The sequence below is a fragment of the Gossypium hirsutum genome, chromosome A06 (assembly GCF_007990345.1).
Source record: "Gossypium hirsutum isolate 1008001.06 chromosome A06, Gossypium_hirsutum_v2.1, whole genome shotgun sequence".
Lineage (NCBI taxonomy): Eukaryota > Viridiplantae > Streptophyta > Magnoliopsida > Malvales > Malvaceae > Gossypium > Gossypium hirsutum.
The window spans coordinates 80,874,742-80,899,274 of NC_053429.1; the positions used below are offsets into that span (position 1 = coordinate 80,874,742).

At 38.0% G+C, this 24,533-nt stretch overlaps 1 non-coding gene across 1 annotated transcript; it reads left to right on the forward strand.

Moving 5' to 3' along the window:
* The first annotated feature begins 9,117 nt into the window (after positions 1 to 9,117).
* Positions 9,118 to 9,225, forward strand: LOC121231468 (small nucleolar RNA R71). The gene has a single exon (XR_005929527.1). It is a non-coding gene; the product is annotated as a small nucleolar RNA R71 (small nucleolar RNA).
* The last annotated feature ends 15,308 nt before the right edge of the window (positions 9,226 to 24,533 follow it).

Below are 24,533 nucleotides of genomic sequence, written 5' to 3' on the forward strand. Positions count from 1 at the left end.
AGAGGTTCATCCTTTTCCTTACCACAATAGCCGTACCTAAAGAAAGAAAAAAGAAGAAAGTGAAGCAAAGGCATTCGGCCTTTTGAATGAAGAGGAGGTTAGTAAATTTTGTTAATTTTTCTTTTGAAATAATAGTTGTTTGGGTTAATCATCACATTTTTCTTACCTAGCCATACTAAAATTTCGAATTTAGAGTGTTGGATGGAGCTTTCGGTTATGGTATGTGTGAGAAGAACTTGATTTTTCTTACCTTTAAGTTTTGATGGATAAAGAAACAAAAGGTTGTTGATGAAAGAAATTAATGTGTTAAGAGATTTTATGAAACTTATTCATGTTTATGTATGTTATATGCATTGAAAATGGTTGATGATTTTGGAGGTGATTAGCTTGAATCGGCCATGGTATATCCATAAACACGATCTATGCTTGTTATGTTACTCATGGTTAAAACAATTCGGCTATGACATTCGGCCATGGATGGTTGTATTTCTTTGATGTCGTTTTTGATGCTTTAGGGTATTGAGGGTTGATTATAGATGAGGTGAGTTTCTTGATTTAAAATTTGATGGATGTTAAGCTAATTAGGCAACCAAAGGTTCAATATTTTTGCTATGTGGTCATATGTGCATTTCGGCCATGGTCTTTGTTTGAATTTGAGATTTGTAATGTGATTTTCCTAAATTGTCTATGAATTTTTGGTTGTTGATTCCATGGTAATGGTATATTGAATCCATGACTTGAATCCATGAAAATTTAGTAAGGTTGCATTCGGCAACTTGCTTGGAATTAAAAATTGATGTCTAAGCTTGGGTGATTTCGATGATGATATATATATTCATAAGTATATTTAGTTGATTCGGCTTTGGTAGTTGCATGAGGTTATTAGGCGAATATACTAACATACATATACATGTGAAATTGGATTGTAAATATTTAGCAAGGTGGTTAAACTAGTTAAATTATTGATTTAGCTCAAGGAGTTAAAGGAGGTGAATCGAGCAAAGGCAAAGAAAAGGTTATCGAGTAGCCGAGTTGGAACCGTCTTACCCAACACGAGGTAAGTCATTAAGCATGTAGTTGGTATTATTTCAATGGTCATAATGTTTATGTATTGATGCTGAATGGAATGAATAAATATACATATATATATGTGCATGTACGTATGTGATGATGAAATTGTTGAATGAAAGAAAAGAGGTAAGATGTACTGAGTTGTTGATCTCGGCACTAAACGTGCGGGATAACCATTTATGACCATGAGATTGGCGCTAAGTGCGCGGGATTAAATTGTACAGCACTAAGTGTGCGATTTGACTATGTTGCACTAAGTGTGCGAAATGAATATGATGCACTAAGTGTGCGAATTGACCATGCGGCACTAAGTGTGCGAGTTTGACTATGTAGCACTAAGTGTGCGATTTGATTATGTAGCACTAAGTGTGCGAGTTGATTATATAGCACTGAGTGTGCGGACTTGATATACATTCGTGAATCATTATGGACACTATGTGTGCGACACTATTGAGTCGATCGCGGACAGCGGATCGGGTAAGTGTCTTGAGTACATGGCTAATAGGTGCTATGCTTATACTTGGTGTTGAGCTCGGTAAGTTGAACCTATGTGACAAATATACTTGAAGTCACGTACATAAAATTTATCGTAGAATGGGTGAAAGGCCGTTTAGTTGTATGTTTGTAACGAAAATAAAATAATTTATGAAAATGCCTTGAATATCCTATTGATGAGTATGTGGATTGTGAATGCATAAATTGGTATGAAATTGAATCGATAGGTTGGAGGAACTATGGTATGGTTCGGTATGGATGGAGTAAATTGTCTCATTCCATTTTGTTTCCTCTTGTGATAATGTTATTGATGGATGGTAGTGCATTGCTTTTGACTTACTGAGTTATAAACTCACTCGGTGTTTCCTTGTCACCCATTATAGGTTGCTTGGACTCATCTATTTTTGCGGGGTCAGGCCGTCATCGAAGTCATCACACCGGATAGCAAGTTTTGGTATTTTCTTCTTAGTTGGCTTAGAAGAACATTTTGGCATGTATAAGCTATTACGTTGTGTTTGAATTTTGGCATGTAAACTTTAAGCCATGCGAAAATGGCACGAATGTTCGATTGAGTTGGATCAAGGGTAGGCATGAGATGGACCTAGTTACTTTCGTAACAGATGCTGGCAGCAGCAGTGTCATGAGATTGAAAAATCACTAAAAATAGTAGGAGTGGAATTAATTGATGAATAAATTATGTAATCGAAGCTCGATGAGTCTGCTTTCATGAGGAAGTAACGAAAAGATCATATGGGCAGTATATTAAGAGATAATCAGATTATTGTGGGACAGGGCCAGAACGGTTTCTTGATTCCCTGCTCCGACTTTGGAAATTCATTACAAATTAACCAGAGATATTTAGGGGTTGTACCATATATGTACAGATTCCTCTCTGAGTCTAGTTTTCATAGAAACAAACGGCATCAGTATTGAAGCCCCGTGCAGGGAGATATCCAAGTCGTAATGGGCAAAGGTCAGTGTAGTCGACCCCTGCAACTTGGGAGACTTTGACTAATAAACTGTACTAATTGGCCCGACCAAAAATTCTAGAAAAAAATACATAGATGGGCACATGAGTCTAGTTTCTGGGAAAAATTACGAAACTGATTTTCAAGTTACGAAACTCAAGATATGATTTTTAAAACGACTAGTACACAGATTGGGCAGTGTCTGGAAAATAAATTTTGTAAGGGGTTAAAGTCAGTTAACACCTCGTGTTCGACTCCGGTGTCGGTTTCGGGTTCGGGGTGTTACAATCCACACTATCTAAGCCACTTTTGGTACTCTTTTAGTTCAATTTTGAAAATAGCATGTATAGGGCTGACCCTTGTTGTTAATTATGTACCCTTGGTAATGTGTATTCGTATAGCCATGCGAAAATGGCTCGTATATTTCGAAGTATAACATTATGGTCTCGGATATGGTTATTAAATGGTGTGGAAATATTTGGTAATGACTAGCCATTGGTATGGCCAATCATGGTCCTATTGGTGCTACGTACGCCATGGCTAATCGGGATTACCCTTGATAAAAATGTATGTCAATTTGCTATTTGATTCATGGAAAATTATGAAATAGGTAAAAATGTACCTTAAAATAGATGCTGACAGCAGCAGTGACGTAAGTTGGAAAAATCACTAAAAATAGTAGGAGTGGAATTAAATAGTGAATAAATTATGTAATCGAATCTTGATGAGTCTATTTTCATATGAAAGAAACGAAATGACCACATGAGCCGTATTTTATGAGATGTTTAAGTTTTTGTGAAACAGGGCCAGAGCGTTTTCTGGATCCCCTGGTTTGAGTTTGAAAAATTACCATAAATTAACCAGAGACAATTAGAAGTCATGATTTATATTTATAGATTCCTTTTTGAGTCTAGTTTCGTTAGAAACAAACGGCATAAGCATTGAAGCTCTGTACAGGGAGATATCTAAGTCGTAATGCATGAAGGTCAGAGTAGTTGAACCCTTAAACAGGGGAGAATTAACTAATAAACTGTACTAATTGGCTTGACCAAAAATTCTAGAAAAACATTTTTAGGTGGAAATATGAGTCTAGTTTCAGGAAAAATTTACGGAATCAGTTTTCAAGTTTTGGAACTCGAGATATGATTTTTAAAGCGACTGTGATGCAGTTGGCCAGCTTGTCTGGAAATTTTAAAATGAACTGTGTAAGCAAATGAATTAAGTTCGTTCACACCTCGTGTTCGACTCCGGCAACGGTCTCGGGTACGGGGTGTTACATCTTAGGCATTCTAAAGCCTATTTAAACACCAGAAGAGGCACTTAGAACGAAAACACAGAATCAAATGGTGTGGTCTTGACATGCATAATCAAGCAAGTTCTAGAATAACAAATCAATACTGACGCACTCATAAAAAAAGTGAGGATGAAAGAAATAACATATGCTCTAAAGGCTCAAGACCTCACAAAAATTATGGTTTTTTGATGTTTAAGCTTGTGAATTTCAACTCAAGATAATATCTAAACTTGGGGAAACAACCTTAAAATTTTTTTATTCTTAAAAATCAACTTATCATGCTAGATTCCCTAATGTCTTAAAGTTTAAACGATCAATGCATAAATGCCTATGTTTTAATTCAAGACATATCAATAAAAATCATAACTTAATCAAAATTCATTCTACTAGTGATATGAGTGATTCACGTGAGAATAAGACAAAATTCAGGGATTTCTAATGATGATATAAAAGACCCCCCACACTTAAGATGTACATTGCCCACAATGTACAAAGATGGATATATTGAAAAATATAGATATATATTCATAAGATAGAGAGAGAGGTGAAACTTCCTGAATGATGAATGAACTCCTTGAATTAGAGTTATGGAGAATAATCGGCCAAGGCAACGATGAGAGTGGAGGAGGATACTCCGGTGGTCGTAGAGGTTCATTAGTCCATAAGTCTTGCACCAAAAGAATATTATATCTGGTAGTAGCTATGGTCGTGGTCGAGCAGAACATGGCAGTCGTGGAGAATCTTTGCCATTAGAGTTTATAGTTCCTATTTAATGATGAGCTTTAGAGCTTTTATGATTGTGATAAAATCAGGAACTCTTTAGGAAATATACGGAAGCATAATTACTTGTAATGAAATAGCCGAAAATAAAAATTGTAAAAACTAATATTAAAGGAAAATGAAATTAAAAGTACTTAAAGAAGATAAATAAAGATAAAAGTGAAAATAAAAATAATAAATAAAAAGTTTTTAAACATTGTCATCGCTAGATGGTTCGCGAGGTGGTGGTGGCTATGAAATGTGAAGGCGCTGACAAATCTGATGAATAGTAGCATCAATGTGATCAAAACGTTGAAAAAACTGCTGCTCAAATCGAGTAAGGCACTCAGAGATGTCAGAGTATGAAGCCGCTGCATGAACTGGACGATATATGGGTGGTGGCTGAGACGATAGATCCTCATGATGTGGAGGGACATAATCAGTAATGTCCTCTGGGTCCTCCTCCTCGGTGGACTAGATGAGGCGGTACTGAAGAGTGTAGGTGCCACGTCGTTTCTCTATCATCCACATATGGAGCATGATCGAAATGCCCTGTGGAGACATCTGGCCGATGAGAGTGAGGGAGGATGATTGTGCCACTGTGTTGAGGAGCCCAAAGTACCGAGCCAATCGAGTCACATGGGGCCCGATATAGATGACCCCTCTCCTATGTCGCTCCGTCTGATGGCGGATGGCGAGGGCAATGAAGTACGAAAGGTTCAAGACGTGTCCATTCGCCATGCTCCATAAGAACTAGGCATTGTGAGTGTTGACGACGCCAATGCACTCTCGCCGTCCTGTCAGAGTGTGGGCCAAGATGGTGTGTAGGTATCGTAGGATGGGGTGAGGGTCGACACCTTAGAGCGGCTAGGATCATAGGTGGCTGAGACAGGGACGAGGTCCTTTCAGTACTTCGAGGGATAGTAGTGGATGTGGCGATGGAGGGTGTCGAGTTCGTTGTTATCCATGAACTCCTCCGTGTATAGCCCTAGTGCAATTCCAAACTCCGGTACGCTCAACTGGCGCACTAGACCACCAAGGCAAAACTAGACCGTTCCAGGATCGACGAAGTTTGTCATGACGACTTGAAGATGGAAGGTTGAGTAGAGTTCCATCGTGAGCTCAAGGTACGTCAACTCGATGATCTCAAAAAAGAGCTTCTACGGTTCAGTCGTCAGGAGGGCTCGGACCGCATCAGCCTTCTGAATTTGTTCTAGTGCGGCCCAGTCAATGCAATGACCCACACCTAGGGGTCGGGCCCTTAATATCTGATATAGTTCCTGTTAGGGTCCCAAGGAGAACTGGAGGAAAGGGTGACGGATCTCAGCAGTAGGACCCGAGGAGGACATTGCTCCTTTCCTTTTCTTTGAAGTGGGGATGGTGGTCTTTTTGCCACATGAGGTCGACATAGTATACCTGTAATGGAAAATTGAAATAAAAATAAAATTACTCCCCAATAATAGCATGGAAAATATGTATGGTAAAACTAATATAGATATTTCTTAGAAGTCAAGTACGAAAGAATAATTATAAATAAACCCAATCAGATAAATTATGTCATTACTATGAAAAGGACTATGAGAGTAATGCTAACGGAAATATTTAGTGAATGAATGCATGTGGGTAAGCATGAAATCTATGAAGCAATAAGAATGGATGAATGCAGCAAAATGTATTGACTGACATGGCAAGGTTCTATCATGATAACTATGATTATTTGCTCAAAATAAAACAAAATATCATGAAATAAGTAAAAGAATAAAGAAAATAAAGGGAAAAATGAACAAACGCAAGAGGGAGGAGCTTTGGATTGTCGAAAGTGGTGTTGTAGTCGGCGTACGGGCGTGGCAGGTAGGGCGTTTGAAGTTGCAATGACTAGGGTTAAGGATTTTGAGGAAGTGGTTGATGAATAGTAAAGGGTTTATATAGATTTTTGGGCATACGGTAGTGGGGCACACCCATGTGCCCTAATTTTTGCCCGTGTGTTTCACAATTTTTTTAAATTTAGGCACGTTTGAGACTCGTACACGCCCGTGCTCTTTAGGCGTGTTGGTGCCTACGATCGTGTCGCATGAGCACGTCCTACTTCGTTTGCTTCTCTCATGCCCATGGTCCAATGCGCACGCCCGTGTTGTTTTATCAGTCTTGAGCACGAGTGGTGAGCATGGGCATGTCGCACGACCATGTTAAGTTCTCAATTTCAACCACGGTTTCTCGGCAAGGGTGTGACGCACGCCTGTGTTGTTTTGACAGACCCACCCACGGCTACGACACATGGCCGTGGTGACTTATCGCATCCCATTTTTAAGAAAAAATTTGCCCTGTTTGCACACTGCCGTATCGCACGGCCGTGTCTCCTTTCGTGGTGTGGGTATGGCCTAAGGCACGCCCGTGTGCCCTACCGTGTGGATTAAATAACCTGTGTTTCAATGACTCAGTTAGTGGTTAAATGTTAAAACTAAAATTTTTTAAAGAAGTTAACATCGTTAGTGCTCGGGTTGCCTCTCGAGAAGCGCTTATTTATAGTCTAAACTCGACTTACCTTTCTAGTGCATAGTCATGGTGGTGCGAGGAGTTTACACTCCTTATCCCTGCTATCAATTTTATCAACATAAGGTTTAAGACGAGTACTGTTTACCTTAAAAGTGCCAAATTTGGGATAAATTACCTCGACTGTACCATATGGGAAAATACTGAGTACTGTAAGAGGGATTGCTCCGTTGGGTTCAGAAGTGGCAATGCGAGGGTCTGCTACATCTAGTAGTACTTTGTCTTCAACCTTAAGTTGATTTGGTGCGACATTGAGCTCATCATGGCGTGGTTTTGGTTTATCATGTGTCCTCGATTTATGTGTCCGCCATTCATCTAGTTCCTTGATTTGTAGTCTTCGTTCTTCATAGACAAGTCTTTGGTTGTTGCTTGAACATTGCTCATGTAGGTTTTTCGAACTTATTTCCTGCAAAGTAGGTTGCACCACATGGTTAGTTTTAGTAGAATGATTTATACGACCACCTTCAATTTTTGATGTGTTACCCGTATTACGAGCTTGAAGGGTGATTGTTTCGTCTCCCACACGAAGTGTGAGTTCACTTGTGCCAACATCAATTATTGTTTTAGCAGTTGCTAAAAAGGGCCTCCCTAAAATTAAAGGAATGTTACGATCCTCCTCTATGTCTAGAACAACGAAATCAACTGGGAATATAAATTTGTCAATTTTAATGAGTACATCTTCAATAATCCCCCTAGGAAATCTTATTATTTTATCGCCTAATTGAATACTCATCCTAGTTTGTTTGGGTTTCCCAAGACCTAGTTGCTTAAACATTTTGTAGGGCATAACATTGATACTAGCCCCTAAATCAGCCAAAGCATTATTAACATCTAGGCTACCAATTAAATAGGGAATCATAAAACTCCCTGGATCTTTTAATTTGTTGGCCAGCTTATTCTGTAGTATGGCTGAGCAAACCGCATTTAGCTCTACATGCGATGCCTCATCCAACTTCCGCTTATTTGTTAAAAGTTCCTTTAGGAATTTGACTGTGTTTGGCATCTGCAAAAGAGCTTCAATAAACGGTAAGTTAATATGTAACTTCTTTAATAATTTAAGGAATACCAAATTGTTTGTCTGTGCAGTCTCTCCTTGTTGCGTTGGGATATGGCACACGAGGTTTGTACTCTTTACTTACCGGTTTCTGGTCATTGTGGTCCACCTCACCTTTACCTTTACTTACCACAGTTTCTTGCTTCGGTTCTGGTTTAGGTGCAACTAACCCTTCCGCATCTTGAATGATAATTGTATTGAGTTACTCCCTTGGGTTAGATTCAGTGTTACTCGGCATGCTACCTTGTGGTCGTTCAGATATCAATTTCGTAAGCTAACCTATCTGAGTTTCGAGCCATTGGATCGATGCTTATTGATTCTTAAGTGCTGTCTCGGTATTGTGAAAATGAGTTTCTAACATCGAGATGAATTTTGTTAGCATTTCCTCAAGGTTCAGCTTTTTCTCTTGTTGGTCGGGTGGTTGTTGGAAGCCTAGAGGTGGTGGTCTCTGATTCCCTTGGCCTCCCCATGAGAAATTTGTGCGGTTCCTCCAACCTGCATTGTAAGTATTACTATAAGGATTATTTTGAGATTTAGGATTATTACCCATGTATTTTAATTGCTCGTTCTCCATGTTGGGGCCATAGGGTGGGTATTCTGAATTGCTTGATTCCCTTCCACTTGTTTCGCATTGCATTACTGGGTGAACCTGTGAAGAACCAAGAAAAATGTCAATTTTTCTATTCAAAAGTTCTATATGATTAAAGATCATGGTGACCAAGTCGACGTTAAAAATGCCAACTATTTTCGTTGGCTTTATCCTCATGACTTGTCACTGATAATTATTTAGTGACATCTCTTCTATAAATTCGTAAGCATCCTCAGGTTTCTTATTATTGATAGTTCCGCCAGCGGCTGCGTCGATCATCTGTCGAGTCGAACGATTCAGGCCATTGTGAAACATTTGAACCTGTAGCTAGAGTGGTAACCCATGGTGAGGGCACCTTCTCAACAGATCCTTGTATCTCTCCCATGCATCATAGAGTGTTTCTAAATCCATCTGCACAAAAGAGGAGATATCATTACGTAATTTTGCTATTTTAGCCAGTGGAAAATATTTTAATAAAAACTTTTCGGTCATTTGTTCCTAAGTAGTGATTGACCCTCGTGGTAACGAGTTCAACCATTGTTTAGCCTTATTCCTCAACAAAAAGGGAAACAACCGAAGGCGAATGGCATCATCATACAGAGTACGTGGAGCAGGATTCTGATTAGCAGTAATTGCAGGAGGTAGCAGATTTTCTTCGTTTTCAGCCATCTCCTCGGTTGTGGTTGAAGTATCGTCCTCTTGCTCTTCCTCTGTGTATCGTAAGCTTTGCCTTATTTCTCTTCAGTTTTTGCGAACTATGCGATCGATCTCACTATCAAACAGTAATGGTCCCGACGGGTTTCTTCTAGTCATGCACTATAAAAAACCTGCCAGGAACGAATAAAAGAAAAATTAGAGAAGAAAATAAAAATTTAAATTGCAAGTAAAGTAGAATGGCTAAAGTAATAAAAATGGAGTGTTCCTAATATCCTAGTTCCCCGGCAATGGTGCCGAAAACTTGGTACGTGATATTCGAGACAGGTTTTAAAAATTTATAATTAATCTTTCTTGAAACTGACTATTATCATGATGAAGGCAAGTGTACCTATCGAACAGTAGTATAGCTTTAGCAAGACCGGATTGCCGAACCCAAAGGAACAAAGAGTACTAGTAATTACTTTCCTTTTATTATCTAGCCTAAAAATTAAGGGATTTGTTTATCTAAACTACTCAACTAAACTAAGGGTGCACAGAGAGAAAATTGGGAAAAAGCTTTTCGAAAAACACGATTGATTAAGACAATACCCAAGGAAAAATCCACCTAGACTTCACTTGTTATTTGACTCTAAATCAAACGATTTATTCATTTGACTTGATCCGTAGAAATCCCTAAGTTATATTATTATCTCTCTCGAGACTACTAACGTTTAACCCTAGGTTGATTAATTGAAGTCTCTTTCTAATTATCGTCTTAGTGTTGCATTAACTCGATGTATGGATCTCCTTATTAGGTTTCACCCTAATCCAGCAAAATCTTATCACCCTATCTCTAGGCGTGCAATCAACTCCACTTAATTACGAAAAATTTACTCTTAGACAGGGTCTTTTCCTCCTCTGAGTAAGAGCATTAACTTGAATCAATATCCTGGAATATTAAAAAAAGAATTAAGAAGACATAATTAAGAACAAGTCAAATATTTATCATACAATTCAAATAATAATAACAAGATCTATCTTAGGTTTCATTTCCCTTGGGTATTTAGGGGGTTTAGTCCATAATTATAAAATAAAACATCTCAGAAGAATATTGAATACAAAACATAAAGAAAACCCAAAACCCCTGAATGGAAATTGAAAGGAGATCTTCAATCTTGATGATGAATCTGACTTTTGAGATGGACCAATCGGCTTCCCTTGAGTAATTCCTTGCTTCCTACTCTGTGTCTTCTTTCTAAGTGCCTCCTCTGATGTTTAAATAGGCTTTAGAATGCCTAAGAGCCCTCAAAAGTGGCCTTTTCTGAATAGGGCTACACTTGGGCTCGGCACGCCCGTGTGCGATTACTCCAGCCCCGTGGTCAAGGCTGTTGAATAGGCACGGGCATGTAGTCTACCCGTGTAAGTCGTGCTTTAATCTTGCCAAATGGACACGCCCGTGTGAGGAAGTCCAGGCCGTGTTGATTTCCCACGTGGGTCCATTTTCTCTATTTTCTGCCCGTTTCGCGCTTTTTTTACTCTCTTATGCTCACCTAAGTATAAAGCATGAAATTAAAGGATTAAGAGCATCGAGTTCACCAAATCTAAGGAGAAACCATCCATAAATGTGCTAAGCATGGGATAAAAATATGTAAAATTACGGTTTATCAATAAATCTAAACATGTTCTTACTCTAATCATAATTGAGCAAATGGATTGAAAGATTAATATGCCATCTATCAAGTCCAATTGGAGACATGCTTTGTCTTAAGCATTAGAGCTAATGGCTCCTAAAATATAGAGACATAGATTTGACTGACTAGATTGATAGTACATCAAACAGGTTCCAAGTAGAATAGTTCCTAGATCTATTTATTTATTTATTCACTTGTGACGTTCATAGTGTGAGATACCCTAATCCTGAGTGGATAATGAACTATGTATGTGTGACTCATATACTTAATGTAGTAAAGGCCTAAGTTCAAATAGATTAGGAACCGAAAGCTAATGCGTTGGGTATACAATTTTGATAGTATTTAGCACCATTTTACAATAGTGGAATTCATAGCCCAACTAATGGATAAATATATCCTCTCATTGACATTAGATGATAAATGAAAAGTAAACATGACCACTGGTCATTTGTCTTTGTGATAAATTACTTGATTACTATCTGATAGTAATTGACTATTCATGAAAGAAGATGTAATGGTTTCCATGAGAGAAAATAGGAAATATTAGGAGACGGATTTATCCCAAAGAGATTAAGGATATCCTATGAGGGTAACACACTTATGACAAGGTCATTAGACTTGCACTTATTAATAGCTATCGTAATAATATGTAATTAGGGACAGCTTAGTCACGATACTATAGTAGAGTGACTTCATGAATAAATAAGTTTATAATTAATGGGCGAAAAGCTAGAACTTAATTATAAATTGTTTGATCCCTAATTATATATGTTCAATTAGTCTTTTTGCTAGCTTGTTGAAATCATAAATGAATTGCATGTAGAAACAAATAAAAAAAATGAAGGAAAATGGTGAAGTTCGAGAAATGGGCCACATTCGCAAATGTATTTATTTTCTCACTAAGTATAAAAATAACTTGAGAATTAATTTAAGATTTTTGAATTATTATTTAATTAATTATAATGGGACTAGGTATGTAAGATTAATTATAATCTTACTAATGAAAAAATATTCTTTAAATAGGAAACTAAAAATAGATTAAAAAGATGGAGGTTAAATATTCTCTATTCGAGGAGAAGACTACAATATTATGTTGGAAGAATCAATTTAAAAACAACTTATTGGTGCACATTTTTTTTTCAAAATAGACCAATTGTAATGTTTATAAAAATAATTCTTATTTCATATAATTATTTAAATTCATTTAAAATAATAATTCAAAAATATAAATTATTTTTGAGTCATTTTTGATTCATGGTGAAAAAACACATTCACTACGGATAGTGATACAAGCAATTTATTTCTCTAGTTCTTCGTTACACATTTATTGATTTTGTCAATTTAATGTGAATCATCAAGGTTATACCGAGCTAGTGGAGGGGCCAACTGAAAGTCTATAATTAGGGATCAAATAATTTGTAATTAATTTTTGACTCTTCGTCTATTAATTACAACATTATTTAGTCATGAAGTCATTCCAAAAAAATTCCATGACTGAGCTCTCCCTATTATATATTATTATAAAAGTGTAACATCCCAAATTTAGCGCCATAAAATTTATAAATATATCAAAAAAATAATGAATTGGTTCAATGGCTTGTTATTAAATATGGAAGCATGAAAGTTAGTTTCAACTCTTACAAAATAAATAAATTTTTGTAAATTCCCTTGTTTTTTTATGTGTTGATATCCAAGCTTAGTAAACCTAGGTATAAATACAATTTTTTTATAAAAATAATCAGCCTTTTAATCCCTTTTCTTCTAACTTAGTCGTCCCTAACTCCCTCTCCCTCTCTTCATCTTTACTTTTTTTTTCCCTTTTTCCTCCATTGTTGTCGTTGCCTACACCTCCCCTTTTACCATCGTCTTCATCTTCTTTCTGCATCAAGATTGTGCACCATCTCCTTTAGTATATTCTTTATCTATTGCTAACTTTTTTCCTCAATAAAATCAACCAAAAATCTAAACTTTTTAACTCCAAGATCGATCCCAAACATCGCCTAGGAAGTGCCATTGCCATTTCTTTCAACTAGTTTGTGAAAGGTTTCATTTCTCTTTAATTTTTTAATTAATCTTGTCCATTAAACACCTAAATTTCTAGATCTAGAACTTATGGGATTTTAAATGTTTTGAAGGTATTTTTCCAGATTGTAATGAGGTTTGTAACACCCCTTACCTGTATTTAATGCCAGAACAAGGTACGAGGCATTACTGGACTTACATCACAAACAATCATATAGTTCCAGTTATAAATTTACGTCCAAATTAAAACCATTCACATTTAATCATAGGGTCCCCAATACGAGCCAACGAGGCCCAAAACATGCTTTGGAAGTGGTTCGGGACTAAATCGACAACTCAGGGAAATTATACAAAACTTAGAAAATTTTTTCTATAAACAGGGGTCACACGCTCGTGTAGTTTGGGACACGCCCGTGTGGGCAAGCATTGTGGTCACACACGCCCGTGTCCCGACCTTGTGTAACTTTCTAACTTGTAACTCATGAACAAATTGAGATCACACGGACAAGTCACACGCCCGTGTGCTAAGTGTGTGGTTAATTAATTTAATTTGAATTAGGTGCAGGTTTCACACGGCTAAGACACACACCAATTTTCTAGGCTGTGTGACACACACGGCTAAGACACATGCCCGTGTCTCTACCCATGTGCCCAATTTTGAGAATTGTGTTTGTCAAAATTAAGGTGTAGGGGACACACGGCCGGAACACATAACGGCCTAGACACACGTCCATGTGTCTACCCATGTGGACAAAATAAAGCCATTTCCTAGCTTTATTTCTCACCCAAAATCACCCAAAAACCTACACATGAAACAATCAACCAATTCCAACCATTTCAAGCATTCAAATTTGACAATTTCCATCGTTCATCAAGGCATACAATTTTATGCATACATGGTTACAAACTCATCTTAACTTAACTTAGGCATTAACAACATTTTATCACATGAACTTAGCATAACACATGTGTTTATAAATATATATCATAATAGTTTACTAAATCATACCCAAAATGAACCATCACTAGCCATCACAATGGCTAGGTTACAAAATAACATTTCAAGCCACCATTGGCCAAGTTGTCCTATACATGCCATTATACCAAAATTATTTTACTATATATACCCAAGATAGCTAGCTGATAGTGTCACGATGCTCCTACGATCCTTCAACCTTTGCGATCTTCCAAGCACTATAAAACAAGGGAAAAATAAATGGAGTAAGCATTACATGCTTAGTAAGTTCATATAACAGAAACTAAACTTACCAATCTTGTTTAATAAATTTAAGCATACATATAATGTTTTCCATCCATTTGACTAAATTTCCTAAACATATACATTCAATCAAACTTGTTAGTCACCAAAATATTCATGTCAACCAAGTAACATAGATGAGCTCATGAAGCAATATTCTTTCTAGTCATTACCATTTCATCTCAAGGTTTTCATGCCAAGTCAAGAGTTATATGTCCTTTGAATTGTTGAATTCTAATGAATGCTCAAGTAGTACACTCGAAGTGCACGATTTAACAATCCGTCAATTTCTTATTCAGGGATACCCTTTAGGGCACTTAACCAAGAAACACTCTCTCGAGCCACATACTGTTTAATAGGATTACCAATGCAGGTTAAATCCTTTATATAGTTTATGCTCAGAGGAGCTCGATTAGGATTACCAGTCCAGGCTAAACCTTAATCATAACGTATGCTTGAGAGGTATGATATCGGGATTACCCGTTCGGTCTTAATCCTTTCTATAACAAGATCAATGGGATTACTCGTCTGAGCTAAATCCCGTCCGCAACAAATGCATAACCTTATTAGTTCTGAGAAAGTTCACACAATCATCGGAATTCAATGTTCAATTGGGACTAACCCTTTATCTTCATTTCAAGCATGTATAAATTTTCCATCATAACATACAAGTAAGGCACATTATATAAATCACATTACATACGATAAAACATTCAATTTACATAATTACATATCCGATTAAGTTACATGAACTTACCTTGACACTTGTTCACGTAAAAGTCTACTAATTCAAAATCTTTTCTTTTCCTCGATCTAGCCTTGAGTTTGTGTTTTCTGGATAATCGAGCTTGAAAGCTTGGCCAAACCCTAGCTATGTCTCCCTTGTGAATTTTGGCTACGGGGACTAATTTGAGGAAGATAACATCTTTTATTTTAGTTATTTTGTTTTTATTTACCCAATTACCTATTCTCCCTTCACTTAAACTTTGAAATTTTTACCTAACCATGTCCTTTTTTGTCCATCTTAAGATATAATGGTGTAATTACCATTTAAGAGCCTCCAATTTAGAATTTCATAAAAATTGGACACCTTTAATTTATAGAATTCAAGTTTTTTACCTATTGCAATTTAGTCCTCCTAGAAAAATTGGACACTCAATCAATAAAATTTCTTCACGAAATTTTCACACAATTATCCTATCATACTGTAGGCCTTAAAGAAATAAAAAAATAAATATTTTTACTTCGGATTTGTGGTCTCGAAACAACTGTTCCAATTTCACTAAAAATGGGTTGTTACAACTCTCCCCCCTTTAGGCATTTTCGTCCTCAAAAACCTTACCAGTAAAAAGATTCGGGTATTGCTTCCTCATTGTAACAACTCATTTTTAGGGTTAATCAGATTAATGATTTTGGGACCACATATTTGACGTCAAAAAAATTATTTTATTATTATTTTAATTTTTACAGTATGATATTAGAGTTGTGTGAAAATTTCGTGAAGAAATTTTACCGTTTGAGTGGTTAATTAGGTAAAAAGGACTAAATCGCGTAAAGCATAAAAGTTGCGTTCTATAAGCTAAAGGTGTCTAATAGCTATAGAACATTAAATTAAATGTCGTTATGTGTCAAATAACCCACTTGTCAGTTAGTGGATGATAGTGGAATGGTATATGGTGTAATTAATAATGTTTTTAATGGTTAATTAGGTAATTAAGTAAATAAATGATAAGTTAATAAAATAAAACATAAAGTCATAATATTTTCACCATTTCTCCACCGAAAATGCATGAATAAAATGGCCATGAATGAAGCTACATTTGGCCAAGCTTTGAAGATTAATTGGTGAGTGGTTTTTGCTTGGTTTTTAATAATTTCTATGTTTTTGAGATCGTTGCTTCGTAATCTAGCTAGCCCGTATCCCCGTTTTCAAAATGGTTATAGATTTTGAATGATGCCATTGTTGAATGCTTGGTTATTTATATGTTTTATGATAGTTTATTAATGTTTGATGCTAGATATACGAGTTTGATAAAGTGATTTTTGACAAAAATGCGAATTAAGGATTAAATTGAGAAAAGTGTAAAATTCATGGTTAAATGTGTGAATTAACTAAAAATATGGGCTGCTAGTAGCATGGGCTTGTCCTTAATTGCATGAATTTGCATTTTATGTGATAAGGACTAAATTGTAAAAATGTAAAATAATAGGGGTAAAGTGTAAATTTGCAAAAAAGTGTAAATTGTGTTAAATTGAATGAATTAATGATTAAATAAGGAAATTTTTATTATTATATAGATTGAGAAAATTGACATTTGGATTTAGAACGGGGGAAAACAAAGTTTCAAACTAGTCGATCCAATTGGTCGTTACAGCGAACGAGGTAAGTTCGTATGCTAATAAACATATTTAAATTGTGTTATAAATGATTATTTATTATTGAATTGAATTGAAAGCTGAATGGTCATGATTACGAGTCGTGGTCGACAGAGTTACGACATCTGAAAGTCCCGTACGAACCTTAGGAATAGTAAAAGATACTAATGTCATGACATTAGGATCACCAAGATAAGGTTACATGTAAGACTATGTCTGGGATATTGACATTGTTTTGTGATTATGTGTAAGACCATATCTGGGACATTGGCATCATTATGCGATTACATGTAAGACCATGTCTGGGACATTGGCATCATTAATCAATTTCATGTAAGACCCTGTTTGGGACAGTGGCATCGATATGTTATAACATGTAAGACCATATCTTGGGTATGGCATTGTATGAGCTATATGTGATTGTTGATTATCTTTAACGACTCTGAATGGTTCAACGGGCAAACTCAAGACAAGAATGAAAGTACAATAAATTAAGTGATACAAGTACGTATAGAACCAATGTGAGAATCAAATGAAGGTAATTTGGCAAATTCTTAGTGTATCATATATATGAAATGAGAAAGATTTATGTATAAGTATGTTTCATGCCAAAATGTGTTTATTTGGATATAATGAGGTATGAATTTAATGATATGTGAGATATGAGTTATAGTTGTTTTAACTGTAACACCCCGAACCCGAGACCGACACCGGAGTCGGACACGAGATGTTAACAAACTTTGAAATTTTTTTTTCCAGACACTGCCCAGTCTGAGTACTAGTCGCTTCAAAAATCATATCTTGAGTTTCACAACTCGAAAATCAGTTTTGTGATTTTTCCCTGAAACTAGACTCATGTCCCCATCTATGTATTTTTTTCTAGAATTTTTGGTCGGGCCAATTAGTACAGTTTATTAGTCAAAGTCTCCCATGTTACAGGGGTCGACTACACTGACCTTTACCCCTTACGACTTGGATATCTCTCCTCACAGAGCTTCAATACTGATGCCGTTTGTTTCTATGGAAACTAGACTCAGAGAGGAATCCATACATATATGGTATGACCCCTAATTATCTCTGGTCAATTTATAGTGAATTTCCAAAGTCGGAACAGGGAATCCAGAAACTGTTCTGGCCCTGTTCCACAAGAACCCGAATATCTCTTACTGTACTGTTCCTATGATTGTTTCGTTACTTCCATATAAAAGTAGATTCATCAAGGTTCGATTACATAATTTATTCACTATTTAATTCCACTCCTACGAATGCTTGTGATTTTTCCAATCCACACCACTGCTGCTATCAGCTTCTGTTTTCAAGTAAACCTTACCTAATTTGGGGTTTCATGGACCAACTAGGGCCTTGTCATACATAAGCCCACATATGATCATACTTAGCCATTCCAGTGGCTGATCATTTGCTCAATACTTCCATTCCAACTATAGTTACATCATGAAACCATCTATACATTCATAAACACGAATGGTCTAATGCCATACTCCACTTCTACAAGCCATTTTCGCATGGCTGAACACTTATACATTTCATAAAGTACTCGAAAAACAACAATGGGTAGTCCTATACATGCCATATCAAGATTCAACCAAAATAGTACCCAAAAGAGCCTTTGATAGTGTGGGCGACTTCGACTTCAAGATCCCGAGTCCGATAGCTGGAGAACCAAAAATCTATAAAACAGAGGAGCAATGTAACGAGTAAGCAATTTATGCTTAGTAAGTTTTGAGCAAGGAATTCCAGCATAAACAAAGAATAACACACATTTAGCTAAACGGAATATTTCATAATACGCAATTTACCGATATTAAACTTGCTTCACAACATTAACAACCCTTATGCACATACACAATAGACTAACTTAGCCGAGGGCCGATAGCTCGTTTATCAACTGAGCGAACATTTATTTGTAAGGGCTCGATTAAATTCAACACATACGTAACATATCCCCATATTGGGATGTTTTTCGAGTATCCGCTGGAATTTTACAGCAAGCTCATTCATTACCAAATCACGTACCTTCGGGATTTAACCGGATATAGCTCCTCGTTCAAATGCCTTCGGGACATAGCCCGGTTTTAGTAACTCACACAATGCCTTCGGGACTTAACCCGGATTTAATAACTCGCACGAATGCCTTCGGGACTTAACCCGGATTTAGTATCTCGCACAAAGGCCTTCGGATCTTAATCCGGATGTATTCACTTAGCACAAAGCCTTCGGGACTTAGCCCGGACAGCATTCAATTAATCATGCACATCTAACAATAATTCATGGCACATTCATATTTCATTTTCGTTTACGAAACTCAAACACAAGGAACATATTGTCCTTGCACATTCGGCTCAATAGCCACACATAGAGCATGATTTAATCACATCGAAATTTAAGCTCTCTTACTCAAGAACTTACCTCGGGTGTTGTCGAACGATTCCGCTAGCTATTCAACCACTTTTTCCTTCCCTTTATCGGTTTTATTTCCCCTTTGCTCTTGAGCTTAATCAAACAAATAAATTGATTTCATCATTTAGGCATCAAAAGATGAACACAAGGCACTTAGCCCATATTTATACATTAGACATTAAAGTCTCATACATGCAAAAATCATGCATCAACACAACATATTAGCTAATTTCTTTCCCCTTGGCCGAATATGCATGTCCATTTTTGGGGTCGATTTCAACACTTAATACACACATATACACACTAGTAAAGCATCCTCCCCCTTTTCATCGATTTAACATATGCATTGCTCATCAACATGCAAAGTTACATTCGGCCTTAGCACACATCTTGCTAGCCGATTCTTCTCCATTTAGCAACCAATGCACACATGTGCCCACACAAAAATGCTAAAAAGGAGGTTCAAGAATCATCAAGCCATCATCACATGCATCATTAACAAGCTTCATATTTTGCATGCAATGGCATTAACACAACCTCCACCTAGGCCGAATCTTAACTCATCCTCATGCCTCATCACCACAACATCAAACACCAACCAAGAATGATGCATCCATGGTCAAGTGCCAATTCCATCACATAGCAAGATTTAGACCATGGGCCAAGTAGAACTCAAGCTAACAACTAAAACATGCATGCATCTCATGGAACATCATCAAACATACCTTAGCCTAGCTACATGCATGGCCGAATCTCTTCACCTTTCTTCTTCTTTCCTCTTTAAAATTTTTGGCCAATGATGAACCAAAGGATGAGAAAATTTTTCTTTGTTTTTCTTTCTAATTTAGGCTAAATGAAGGTGAGAAAGGATGAACACAAAATTTCTTCTTCCTTCTCTTTAGCTCACGGCAATGGGGGGAACAAACACTACACACACATTTTTTTTTCTTTTGTTTTCCATTTCTTTATTACCCATACTCCTTATTTTATTCTTCCATTAACAAAACATGTTTCATGACATGTTTTGCCCATCATTCCTTGTCATGGCCGGCCACTACTCATTAGGGGGGAAATTTGACATGCAAGTCCCCCCTTTGTCCACATGCACTAATAGGTCCTCACACATTGACCTATCACATTTTAGAATTTTCTCACATAAGTCCTATTGACTAAATTCACATGCAATCAACCAAATCGAAGCTTGAAATTTTCACACATTCATAATTACATATTCTACACAATAAGTATCACATTCAAACATTTCGGTGACTCGGTTTAGCGGTCCCGAAACCACTTCCCGTCTAGGGTCAACTTTGGGCTGTCACAACTCTCCCCCACTTAAGAAATTTTCGTCCCCGAAAATCTAACCGGTAAATAGGTTTGGGTATCGTTCTTTCATCGAGCTCTCGGTTTCCCAAGTAGCTTCCTCGATCCCGTGTTTGAGCCATAACACCTTTACTAGCGGAACTCTTTTGTTTCGCAACTCCTTCACTTCACGAGCTAGGATACGCATCGGTTCTTCTTCATAGCTCATGTCGACTTGAATTTCAACCTCTGATGGGCTAATTATATGCGATGGATCAGATCGATAGCTTCGAAGCATCGAAACATGAAAGACGTCATGAATCTTTTCAAGCTCCGGGGGTAAAATCAATCTATACGCAACCGGACCAACTCGTTCGGAGATTTCGTACGGCCCAATGAATCTTGGGCTCAACTTGCCCTTACGGCCGAACCTGAGTATCTTTTTCCAAGGTGAAACCTTAAGGAACACTTTGTCTCCCACCTGATACTCGATGTCTTTTCGTTTCAAATCTGCGTACGACTTCTGACGATCCGTGGCTACCTTCAGACTTTCACGGATTACCTTTACTTTCTATTCAGCATCTTTAATCAAATCAACTCCGAAAATTTTACTTTCACCGAGCTCGGTCCAAAACAATGGTGTACGGCATTTACGACCGTACAAAGCCTCGTAAGGTGCCATCTTAATACTTGATTGAAAACTATTGTTGTAAGCGAATTCAATCAAAGGTAAATACCGTTCCCATGAACTACTGAACTCGAGGATGCAACATCTCAACATATCCTCAAGTATCTGAATTATCCGCTCGGATTGACCATCAGTTTGGGGGTGAAAAGCAGTGCTAAAATGCAGCTTGGTACCCAGAGCTTCTTGCAATTTCTTCCAAAATCGTGAGGTGAATCTCGGATCTCTATCCGACACGATGGAAACAGGTACCCCGTGTAATCTCACAATTTGATAAACGTACAATTCAGCTAGTTTATCCAATGAAAAATCCGTACGTACGGGGATGAAATGAGCCGACTTAGTCAGTCTATCGACAACAACCCATATCGCATCCTTCTTGCTTGCTGACAAGGGCAGTCCGGACACAAAGTCCATTGTGACTCGATCCCATTTCCACTCGGGTATCATGATCGGCTGGAGTAATCCTGAAGGCACTTGATGTTCCGCTTTCACTTGTTGACATATTAAGCATCTCGAAACAAAGTCGGAGATGTCCCGTTTCATACCATGCCACAAAAATTGACGTTTCAAATCGTTGTACATTTTCGTACTCCCCGGGTGAATTGACATTCTGCTACAATGGGCTTCGTTCAGAATCATCGAAATGAGTTCCGAATTCCTTGGAACACACAAACGATTTCTGAACCTCAAACAATCATCATCATCAATTTGAAACTCTGATTCCTCGTTCGGAAAACACTTAGCCCGTTTTGCAACCAATTCATCATCGACTTTCTGAGCTTCACGAATTTGGTGAGTCAATAATGGTTTAGCTTTTAATTCAGCTACTAACACACTGTCTGGTAGAACAGACAAATGCACGTTCATCGCTCGTAAAGCAAACAATGACTTCCGGCTTAAGGCGTCCGCAACCACATTAGCCTTTCCCGGGTGGTAATCAATGACAAGCTCGTAATCTTTCAACAACTCAAGCCAACGTCTTTGTCGCAGATTCAAGTCTCGTTGAGTCATCAAATATTTGAGACTTTTGTGATCCGAAAATACATGGCACTTCTCACCAAACAGATAATGTCGCCATATTTTTAAAGCAAACACGATGGCAGCTAGTTCGAGATCATGGGTCGGATAATTCCTCTCGTGTGGCTTCAATTGTCTCGACGCATAGGCCACGACTCGACCTTCTTGCATCAATACGCAACCCAACCCAAGTAGGGATGCGTCACTATAAATGACAAACTCTTTACCTGATTCGGGTTGCACCAAAATTGGAGCTTTAGTCAAATAAGTTTTCAGTTGGTCGAAACCTTTCTGACATTTCTCCGTCCACTCGAACTTAACATCCTTTTGAAGTAGCTTCGTCATTGGTGTGGCTATCATCGAGAAACCTTTCACAAATCGTCGGTAATAACCGGCGAGCCCCAAAAAGCTCCGAACTTCAGTAACATTTCTCGGAGGTTTCCACTCAAGTATGGCTGAAATTTTGTTCGGGTCAACTCGAATACCCGACGCGGATACCACATGACCCAAGAAGCTAACCTCTCTTAACCAGAACTCACACTTACTGAACTTAGCATATAACTGCTTATCCCGCAAAATTTGCAGCACTAGCCTCAGATGCTCAGCATGTTCGGTCTCGTCTCTTGAATAGACCAAAATGTCATCAATGAACACCACTACGAACCGATCCAAATACGGTCTGAAGATCCGATTCATCAAATCCATAAATACTGCAGGGGCATTAGTGAGCCCAAACGGCATCACTAAGAATTCGTAGTGACCATATCTCGTTCTGAAGGCAGTTTTGGGAATATCTGAATCTCGGATTCGCAACTGATAATAGCCCGATCTCAAATCTATTTTTGAGAACACTGAGGCTCCCTTCAGTTGGTTGAACAAATCATCGATGCGCGGCGACGGATATTTGTTCTTTATCGTCACTTTATTCAGCTGACGATAGTCAATGCACAACCTCATGGTTCCGTCCTTCTTTTTCACGAACAATACTGGTGCACCCCAAGGTGAGAAACTTGGTCGAGCGAAACCTCTATCCGTCAGTTCTTGCAACTGAGCTTTCAACTCCTTTAACTCGGTTGGTGCCATACGATACGGAGCTATCGAAATCGGCGTAGTCCCAGGTACAAGCTCAATACCAAACTCTACCTCCCGAATAGGTGGTAAACCCGGTAATTCTTCCAGAAAAACATCCAGGTATTCACAAACCACCGGCACAGATTCGGGTTTCTTTTCTAATTCTTTGTCATCAAGCACATATGCAAGGTATGCTTCGCACCCTTTTCTTACATATTTCTGTGCCAACATTGCTGATATTACAGCTGGCATCCCCTCCAAGTTCGCAGACTCAATTCGGACTACTTCGTTATTTGCGCACCTCAAATCAATAGTCTTGCTCTTGCAATTCACAATCGCATCATGCGCGGTCAACCAATCCAACCCAAGGATAACATCAAATTCATCAAACGGCAAAAGCATCAAGTCCGCCAGAAAACAGGAACCTCGAATTTCCAGGGGACATTTCTTACACACTTTGTCGACAAGCACGTAACGGCCCAAGGGATTTGACACCCGAATTACGAACTCAGTAGACTCAATAGGTAAAGTCTTACTGGATGCTAAGGTTTCACATATGTAAGAATGAGTAGAACCGGGGTCAATCAAAGCAATTACATCAGTATCAAAGAGAGTGAATGTACCGGTAATAACATCAGGCGAAGAAGCATCCTCGCGGGCACGTATAGCATAAGCTCTAGCAGGCGCACGGGCTTCGGATCTGGTTATATCATCTCTAGATCCTCTCTGACCACCACTAGCATTGCCCATATTTCCATATGGTCTACCTCGAGCAGCGGTAGCACCCGGTCTCCCACTCTGATTTGCATTCTGTCCCGACAACCTCGGGCAATCTTTAATGAAGTGGTCAATTGATCCGCATTTGTAACAGGAGCGGTCAGGAAATCTACAACTCCCCGAATGCCATTTACCGCAATATCGGCATTTCGTCCTGTCTCGACGTTCATTCCCAACACTGGCGACCGAAGTGCCTCGTGTACCCACAGGGGGTCGATCACGATCTCTTCCAAAAAGGCCCGAAGTGCCTCTAAACTGGCCCGCATCATCTCAAAATCTCTTCGATGTCTGTTGAAGAGACCTTCCCGAGGATCTTTTACGAAACTCTCCAGTTCCCTCATCAACTCTTTGCTTTTCTTTTCTAAGCTCTTCGGCTTTACAAGCTCGTTCAACAAGTACCACGAACTCTCGTATTTCAAGAACGCCAACGAACATTTTTATATCTTCATTCAGCCCATCCTCGAAGCGTTTACACATAATAGCTTCGGACGAAA